Here is a 10,711-nt window from a genome sequence, read left to right on the forward strand (position 1 = left end):
TCCACACATAGGGATTTTGTTGTCTTTTTATTGAACTTAGCATTTCCATGTATCCACTTAGTCCCCACACTAGCCAGTGTTCCATAGTTTTCCATCTTGATAATACACTGCAGTTTGCTTAGCCTTACTGCATTGTTGAACTTTTGACATTTTTCCAACTTTCCAGTATTATAAATAGCATTTCTATGACCATCTTTGTACAAACTATTTCTTTTCTTTCTGGTCATTTCCTTGAGGTATAATCCTAAAGTGGAATTAGGCCAAAGGGTATGAATGGTTTTATGACTTCAAATTCATATTCCAGTATTTTATCTTAGTCTCAACAATATTGGGTTTACACATTTTAATATATTTTTAAAAATTTGATAGGACAAAAATTCAGTAGGGATACCTTGGGAGGGAGCAATCCCAGCCCCAATAATGATGATTACAAGTTATTTAATTTTTTCAGAATCTCTCTCTTTCTTTCTTTTGTCCAATTGTTAAAAGTAATTGTCTCTATGGAAAAAAAGATCAAGTAACTAAAAGTGCCTTCTAATCTCCATCCCCCAAATATTCTGTGTTCCAATTAGGCTTACGTTCTTTTGCATTATTTTATATGCATGCAATAGTTTCATTCAGGCAATGTTTGGAATTTCTTTAGAAACCCACTCAATCAACACATCCTGTGTGTTTGGTACTTTTCTCTCTTTGCTGTTCTTTTGATTATTTCCTTTCTCTCCAAATCTATAACCCTACTCTCTTCACCAGCTCTCTTTCCTGGAACTTCCAATATAATCTAATCTTCCCAAACTGGACTTCCGCAGCTACAGGCTTACTTTTATTCTTACAATCTGTGGTTCTAAACCTTAGAAGCATCTGGAATACTATCCTCGACCCCACCCAAGATTATTTAAAACAGGGTCTTAAAGGGTGGGGCCTTGAAATCTGCATTTATTTTCCGAAGAGTCCCAAGTGACTATTCTTAGTGCTTGCTATTCTAAGATATATTCAGGGTTGGAAACCACTCTGTTAATACTAATTTCTGAATGATTATTGTATACCTGCATGTTTTTACTTTTTCACTTCTTAATTCCCTATAAACTAGACTCTGAGTCTTCTGCTTTACTGAAACCAATAACTTCCTTTTTAATCAAATTCAATGCCATTTAGTACTGAGAACAGGTGATAGGTCTAGAAATTGGCTCTTCTGCCCTCCATATACTTTTTATGTTACTTTACAAGTTTCATATTTGTTTGTTTTGAAGTTTCATGTTTCTTAATATACGTCATCTATTGCTGTATTGCAAACTACCCCAAAACTTACGGTTTAAAACAACAAAAGCCATTTCTTTGTTTTAATTATGCAATGTGGGCAGGCCTGGGTGGGGACTGCTGGTCTCTGTTCCATGTGGTGTTGACTGAGACTGCCTGACTGGGGCTGGAAGATCCAAGATGCTTGACCTACATGTTTGATGCCTCAGTTGCCTCTTTTGCTTCAACAGGGAGGCTGGACTTTCTTACATAGTGGCTCAGGAACCTCAAGAAGCAAAAGCCAAAGGTGCCCAGGCTTGCAAATAGCAGGATGCCACTTTTGCTGCATTCAATTGGTCAGAGCCAGCCAGATGTAAGGAGAGAGGAAACAGATTCCACTATGGATGAAGAGGAATGGCATGTATGAACAGGGATGGGAAATTTCAAGCAGGGAAAAAAATGCTGGGCACATGGTAGGCAAACAATATCTGTTGGAATCATTGAGTGAAGGAACAAACAAATAGAATAATAAAAACATAGGACAGAAAATATTTTTTAATATAAAGATAGTACCTGGACAATTTAAAATCTTTTCCTTAAAGGGGATGTATTTAATGGTAGAGACTGGCTGCATTCAGTTTTGCACCAAAAGAGAGGCTGAGGAAAGCAATGGATATTCTACATCAAGACATGTTGTGCCAGGCCAGACCAGAGTGTGTGAGGAGCGAGAGAGGGACATTTCAGCTAGATTAGGAGGAAGTATTGGTGCCTAAGGCAGACAGGATGGAAGTCAGGTCCAGAGAGGTCTGTTCTGGGAATGTGGAACAAGATCAGGAGTGAAAAGTGATGGAGGTTCTGCAGGTCGAGGCAGTAAGTTCAAATCAGCAGGGTCAGACCCTGGGACCAGAAATTCAGGACAAGAGCATGAGATACAAAACAAGGGCTCAGGTCAACAGGAGAGAAGACACTCGCCATCGGCATTAAGTGTGGTGCTTAATGTGGGCATTCTGCTCTGCTGGCCTGATGCTGGGTAGGGTCTGGAGCCTAAGTCTACAGTAGCTGGTCTAAAGTCTGGGTTTACAGGGGCCAGTCTGGTGCTAGGTTGGTCAGGATCTCTTTTCTATTTTCTTACTGGAACATCTGTTCTCTCTACCTAAATTTTCAGAAAGAAGCAGCTCTTACTATGAGCTGATATTAGTCATTTTTACCAGAATTACTCAAAATGTCTAATAGCTATGCTGGGAGATGGCCTCCAACGATCCCTACTTCTTGGTATTCATACTCTTATTTAATCCCCTTTCACACTGCATGAGGATTGGTCTGTGTGACCTGAAGTCACACAGTATGTCCCTTTTAAAATTAGCTTATTAAAAGCTAAGGGTTCCATCTTGGGCTCCTTCTCTCTCTCTCTCTATCTCTGGTTACTCATTCTGGGGGAAATATGCTGTCAGGTTGTGCGTAGCCCAGTGGGAAGGCCCCCTATGGCAGGAAACTGAAGCCTCTGGCCAAAAACACATAACTGATATAAGAAAGCTTGGAAGTCAGATTCTTTAGCCTTCCTGAGTCTTGAGGTAACCACGGCCTCTGCTAACAGCTTAAATACAACTTCATGAGAGACCATGGGGCAATAATATTTCACTAAGTCACTTTAGAATTCTTGACTCAGAAACCGTGAGATAATAAATATGTTGTTTTAAGTTGCTAAGTTTGGGTAATTTGTTACATAGTAATAAATACCTAATGTATGTGGTCTGTATCAGAATTCTCTGGACAGCTTGTTTAGCATGCAGTTTGTAGGCCACATCTGAATGAAAAAAAGCACCTTTGGAGTACAGGTCAGGAGTCTATATTTTTAACAAGCTTCTGAGGTGATTCTTATGTACTCTTAAATTTGAGAACCACTGTGTTATGCATGTAATCTATTAATATTATTTCTTCCAAAATAAATTTGCATTTTAATCCTAATATCTAAGAGTTTAAGCAATAAGTATTATTCGAGGCTTAAACACTAAGCTTATTCTTGATGTTTTTGAGTTCAAGACACTGTTTCAAATATTATAACTTTGGTGTTATGTTTGATAATGTTAAAAGACTGAATAAAACACTAAGCAAGCCAAAGATAGTTATAACCAATCACTGCTACAGTATATATAGCCTTGTTAATAAAAACACCCATCCATATTGATATGCTACTCCCCTGGTCACCCTTCAGCCCTGGCTACTGTTTGAGCAGCACAATGTATTGCTCTGTGTGTGCTCACTCATAAACTCAAGAGGCAAAAAATTGTCCATATTTCGGCAAGAATGTATCAAGCTTTGTGCCAGTCATGTGCTAGGCTTCACTCTTATTTTTTTTCACTCTCTTCTATGCATTATCATATGTCCAGTCCAACTCAATTCAATGTCCCACTGGTAAAAGAATCAAACTACTTGAGAACCATAGCCCAAATTCTTAATGATACTCAGCATTAGAGATGGTTGTTTTACTGGGGTTCTGACATGAAAAAGACTGCACATTTAAATTGTACTTTTTCAAGGAGAGTTTAATGAAGAGAGTAAAAACAAAGCTATAAGATTGATTTAGAAAAGCAGTAAGGCATACATAATGCAGTGCCTAGTGGCAACTAGCAAAGCCATCCTTGATGGCAAGGGGAAGGACTGGTTCCTGGAATTGGAGACACAGAGGGCTGTGTAGAGAGGACCAGCTAACAGGAGCTGAGATCTTTGGTGGACAGTGGTAGCCCATCTTAGACCAAACCCCTGAACCTGTCTCCAAGACCCCCTTTCTCTGACTTTTCTGTGAGCCAAAGCAGCCCCACCTAGGCTCTCTTTTATTGCTTCTTTTATCATAAGCCCTTCCTTGTTTCACTGTCCCCAGCTTTAATAAACATACTCTCAAAAAATAAAATAAAATAAAATGAATACAGTAGATTTGTTTGTACTAATATGAATGAAGTGATTGTTAGATCTATTGTTGAGTAAAAAGGATCAAGTGCAAAAGTGTGTGCTCTGTTATTTTTGTTTTTTTAAAAGATTTTATTTATTTATTTTTAGAGTGAGAGGAAGGGAGGGAGAAAGAGAGGGAAACATTGACGTGTGAGAGGACCATCAATAGGTTGTTTCTCCTATGCACCCTGACCTGGGACCAAACTTGCAACAGAGGCATATACCCTGACTGGGAATCGAATTGGTGACCTTTTCCAGGATGACACTCAACCAACAGAACCAAAACTGGTCAGGGATATTTTTGGTGGGTTTTTTTTCTCCCTGGTGGGTGTGTGGGGTTTTTATTTAAACAATATATATGCATAGAAAATCTATATGAAAACTGTTAACAATTGATACTCTTGGAAATCTGAACTGAGTATTTGGAAGAATAAGATAAAAAGGAAACTTTTACTACATTTTTTATACCTTTTGAAGTTTATGGCTACTCAAAAATTAATGGAAATAAATAGACAAGAGATAGACCCAAATCAATCAAGTATTAATAATAACACAACTGAGGACTTCTTATCAAGATGGCAGACACACTATTCCTCCTCTCGCAACCACAGAGAGAATTACAACTATATCTCAAAACAAATAAGAACCAGAATTGTCAGAAAATTGAGCTGTATGAAAGTCCAATAACCAAGGATTTAAAGAAGCCACATTCATCCAGATGGGTAGGAGGGGTGGAGTTGTGGAGACAGGAGGAGAGGTGCATATGGCAGTGAGAGGCAGCAGAGGTGGTAGCAGAATGGCCAGTCCCATAGTCACGCATGGTAGATAAAATTCAGTAGGGATACCTTGGGAGCGAGCAATCCCAGCCCCAAGCTAGACCTCACAGACTAAGGTTCTGTACCTGGGAGATAGATCCCCATAACTTCTGGCTGTAAAAATCAGTGGGGGTTGGGGCAACAGAATAAACTGCTGGATTTTCAGGAAAGTCCATTTAAAGGGCCCACACAGACTTAGAACATACACAAACCTATCATCTCTGGTATTAACCACCAGGGCAACAGCTGGAAGCACACCAGTCACATATGGGAAGTGGGTCAAGTGACTGGAAATGGGGTGAGTGCCAGGCAGCTGGAAGGCAGACAACAGCATTGTCCCATCTCTGAGCCCTCCCCTAACACAGAGCCACAAATCAGTGAAGTGGGTTGCTCTGCTGTGATGATTACCTAAAGCTCTGACCCACATAATTTATAGGTCCTTTTCAAAGACAGGGAGTCAAAGCAGCTCTACCTAATATACAGAAACAAACTCAGGGAGGCTGCCAAATTGAGGCAAAGAAATATGGCCCAAATGAAAGAACAGAACAAAACCCCAGAGAAAGAACTAAACGATATGGAGATAACCAACCTATCAAATGCAGAGTTCAAAAAACTGGTGGTCAGGATGCTCAAATAACTTATTTAGTACAACAAAAACATAAGGGAAGACATGAAGGTTATACTAAGTGAAATAAAGAAAAATTTACAGGGAACCAACAGTGGAGAAGATGAAGCCAATAATCAAAATCAACAATTTGGAACACAAGGAAGGATAAAGCATTCAATCAGAACAGCAAAAAGAAAAAAGAATTAAAAAAAAATGAGGATAGGCTTAGGAACTCAAGGGCAACTTTCAATGTACTAACATCCAAATCATAGGGGTGCCAGGAGGAGAAGAGGAAGAGTAAGAAATTGAAAACTTATTTGAAAAAATAATTAAAGAAAATTCGTCTAATTTAGTGAAGGAAATAGACATACAAGTCGAGGATGCTCAGAGTCCCTAAGTTGGACCCAAAGAGGAACACACCAAGACACATCATAATTAAAATGCCAAAGGTTAAAGATAAAGAGAATTTTTTTTTCTTTCTTAAATGTATGAATGTGGTCAGTTATACTGACTGATTTTCAAATGTTGACCCACCATGCATTTCTATGATAAAGCTACTTGGACATGGTGTATTATCCTTTTTATATATTGTTGGATTTGGTTTGCTAATTTTTTTCAAAATTGTATTTTATTGATTATGCTATTACAGTTTTCCCAATTTTTCCCCCTTATACCTACTCCACCCTGCATCCCCCCAACCATCCAGCATCCCCGCCTTAGTTCGTGTCCATGGATTGTACATATAAATTATTTGAGCTCTGTTTCTTATACTACTTTTGACCTCTCCTTGTCTATTTAATGACTACCAATTATGCTTCTTCTTCCCTGTACCTTCCCCCCATTCCTCCCCTCCTCCTCCCCACTGAAAATCTTCCATGTGATGTCCATTTCTCTGATTTTGTTCCTGTTCTAGTTGTTTGCTTAGTTTTTGTTTTCGTTATTTTTCTTTCTTTTATTTTTTTAGCTTCATTTGTTGAGAGTTGTGAGTTTGTTGTCATTTTACTGTTCACAGTTTTGATCTTCTTTTTCTTAGATAAGTCCCTTTAACATTTCATATAATAAGGACTTGGTGATGATGAACTCCTTGAACTTGACCTTATCTGCCCTTCTATTCTAATGATAGCTTTGCTGGATAGAGTCATCTTGGATTTAGGCCCTTGCCTTTCATGACTTGGAATACTTCTCTCCAGTCTCTTATTGCCTGCAAGGTTTCTTTTGAGAAATCAGCTGATAGCCATATGGGCACTCCTTTGTAGGTCACTCTTTCCTTCCCTCTTGCTGCTTTTAAGATTGTCTCTTTATCTTTAATCCTGGGTAACTTAATTATGATGTGCCTTGGTGTGTTCCTCTTTGGGTCCAACTTCTTTGGGACTCTCTGGGCTTCCTGGACTTCCTGAAAGTCTATTTCCTTTGCCAGATTGGGGAAGTTTTCATTCATTATTTTTTCAAATAAGTTTCAATTTCTTGCTCTTCCTCTTCTCCTTCTGGCATCCCTATAATTCGGATATTGGGACATTTCAGGTTGTCCCAGCGATTCCTCAGCCTCCCTTCATTTTGGGGGGGGGTTCTTGTTTCTTCATTCTGTTCTGGTTGGATGTTTATTTCTTCCTTTTGTTCCAAATAGTTGCTTTGAGTCTTGGTTTCCTTCCTGTAACTGTTGGTTCCCTGAATATTTTGCTTTATTTCATTTTGGGTATCTTTCATTTGTTCTTTCATATTTCAACCAAGCTCAATCAGTTCTATGAGCATTTTGATTACCAGGGCTTTAAATTCTCCTTCAGATAGGTTGGCTATATCCTCCTCACTTAGCTCTCTTTCTGAGGTTTTGCTCTGTTCTTTCATTTTGGCCCTATTTCTTTGTTTTGGCCCCTTATAAGTTTTGCAGAACAATGCAGCAATAAGTTTTGGGAACAATGCAGCTTGCCTGCTCATCTCTAGCTCACTTTTCAACAGACTCTCTTGTGAGACTGGCAGTTTCTCCCACCTCCTCAACTGCCATAGTCCACAGCCAGCTCTCAGTCTCAGTTTCCCCTTAAGTCAGCCTCTCCCGGGCAGCCAGCCCTGCCCCCACGGTCCACCACCTCACCTTGGTTTCTCTCTGTCTGCCGCCTTACCAGTCTGGTTGGTCTGGTTGACTGTTACTTTAATTCCTTTGTTGTTGGAGTTCCTTGCAGTTTGACTTTCTGGCACTTCTGGTTGTTTATTGTTTTTAGATTGGTTGTTTTTCTCCTTTTGGTTGTGTGAGGAAGCAAAGGGTTTCTACCTACACCTCCATCTTTGCTAGAACTCCAGAGAGAATCTTAAAAGAAGCAAGAGAAAAGCAGACAGTTTCCTACAAAGGAGTTCTCATAGGTACCAGCAGACTTCTCAAAAGAAATTTTGCATGCTACAAGGGACTGGCAAGAAGTATTCAAAGTGATGAAAAGCAAGGACCTACAACCAAGATTACTCTATCCAGAAAAGCTATCATTTAGAATGGAAGGACAGATAAAGTGTTTCCCAGACAAAGTAAAGCTATAGGAGTTCATCATCAGTAAGCCATAATTACATGTAATGTTAAAGGGGCTTACTTAAGATAAAGAAGATCAAAGCTATGAACATTAAAAGGGTAATAAACTCACAACTATCAATAACTGAATCTAAAAAAACAAACTAAGCAAACCACCAGAACAGCAACAGAGTCATACATATGGAGATCATTTGGAGGATTATTAGCTGGGAGGGGGAAAAGATGTGAGGATTGAGAAGCATAATTGGTAGGTATAAAATAGACAGGAGGATGTCAAAAATAGTATAGGAAATGGAGAAGCCAAAGAACTTATATGCATGACCCATGAACATGAGCTAAAGTGGGGGATTGCTGGAGGGAATGGGCGTACTGGGAGGACAGAGGCAAAGGGGGGAAAATTAGCACAACTGTAATAGCACAATTAATAAAATATATTTTAAAATAAAATAAAATAACACAACTGACAAAAAACTCTTATAAACAGCAACTGTAGGAACAACAAACCAATCATGTCCTTTTCCCCAAAAAAGGGGTGAGGGAGAGATAAGGAAAACTGTGGATTAATAATAATCTATAGGACAGTGTGTCAGAGATAAGTTACAGAGCTCTATCTTCCCCAGGCTATAACTATGGGGGAAAAGGGAGATTCCTTTGGTGTTTCGTCCAAGGAAAAATTGTTACAACATTCTCTGAGTTCTAATCAATTTTTACATTTTATGGCTTATAAGGCCTTGTCTCCTAATGGGCTTGGCCAAATAACAGGATGCACCCCTCCCAGCGTTAGCAGGTGTACCAGACTCCCAGTCACTCAGTGTTTTCAGAGAGGCAAGTTTGGGCTGGGGTGTGGCTGAACTCACCTTGGGACTATATACCAGCAGAAGGACTATGACATCCCTTGTTGTCTTGTTTAATGTGGCAAGCATGGGAGTGTCTTGTGTGGCTCAGGGATAAATGTACCTTGGCACAAAGCAGTCTGAACATAGGTGATAGCTTCCCAGAACCTGGAGACCTTAATAGGGGTGGGGTCACCACTCTACTGGGAAACTGAGTTTCAGGGTAACACCTCCGACTGAAAAAAGGAGGAAAATCTCATTGCCCTGTAAACCAGTTCAAACCAATTTACTCATTGGACAAACCCTGCTGTTGGTCTTCATAGGGTTTAATATAGGTCTCTAATTACTAAACACTTGACCTTTCTTTTGCTGTATATTATATTATATTATATGTATTATATTTCATATTATATTATATTACATTACAATAACCTCAAGGGGGCTACTTTTTCATTACTGGAATGCAAGCCCTTTTGCCATAGCAAATCACACAGATATACCTCTGTATGCTCATGATACAGTTTTAATAGCATGTATTGTGGGTGGTCTCTATAAGCAGTTGTTCCTGTCTTAACTTCTGCCAGAATGACTCAGGTTTCAGTTTCTGCCTTCTACGGTCATTCACCAAAATTCAAATAGCTCCATGCCACAGGTCAAGATGTGCAGGTGACTTGCTGTACAGTTTGCAGCTAATTCACTCTGGCAGGCATGTCAGGAAATTATGCTGTTCAGAATGAAATGTTCCACAGGAACATTACCAGACTTTTTTATGGCTAAGTGGCAAAACTGATGATACCTGCTCTGAAAGTTTTCCATGTCAGGCTTATGTACACCAGGCTCTGCCCAAGCACCATTGATAGGAGAATGAGCCCCATGCAGTTCTGCATATTTGTGTTTCCTCAGGGACCTCAACCAGGTACTAGAATGAAGGCAAAGGTTTTTTGAGGGACAATTCTGGCTTTGGCTCAGGTACTCTGCAGTCCACCTTCTCACAGAGCAGAGAGTTTGGGGCAGGCTTTTCAACCTGCTTAATAGAATTTCAGCCTTTCTACCTGCTTGCCTGGTGTAAAGATTTATGTATCAGTCAGCAACATAAAATCCTAACACTACATTCGATTTGGAGAGTAACCTCGGATTATCATTACTTTACCTTTTTCAAAAGTTAAACATAGAAAAATGACATTTAATCAAGATTGTTTAAGGGGCATGTTATCCATCTACTTTTTGGTGATTTATAAGAGCTGTCCTTGTATTTCGTTAGATCGTTGTAAAGCTATGTATTTACGCAACATTAACTTAGTCCTCATCAGAATCCCCATTACTGAGTTTATCTTTTAGAGAGTACAAGGACCAAATTTGCTGTAAAACTAGTAAAGTTATTGACTAAAATAACTTACAATATCTCATACATAAGGCATCACATTATGGGTTTACTTTATTTTAGGATTTAGTACTGGGGGGGAAAAATCTCCTCTGAAAAACTGGTTTCCTTATTTCCCATTCTAAGAGTAACACATTGTATTAATCTTCATTTTCTGGTGGCAGAAAGAGAACTAATAATCATGCACAGTTACCATGTTAGCCTTTGAGGCTAGAGTATATGCTTCCTCCTCCTTTTTATGACTTTGGTATTATATTTCGATCCCAATAAATGTGTTTATATGTGTCTCTTATTGGAAGCCACTGTGTGGCCTACATTTATTTTTAGAAAAAGTAGGGCTATGAATTTATATTACCATAAACACTTTCATAAAAGCAACATTATGCT

This window comes from Desmodus rotundus, chromosome 1 (assembly GCF_022682495.2).
Source record: "Desmodus rotundus isolate HL8 chromosome 1, HLdesRot8A.1, whole genome shotgun sequence".
Classification (NCBI taxonomy): Eukaryota; Metazoa; Chordata; class Mammalia; order Chiroptera; family Phyllostomidae; genus Desmodus; species Desmodus rotundus.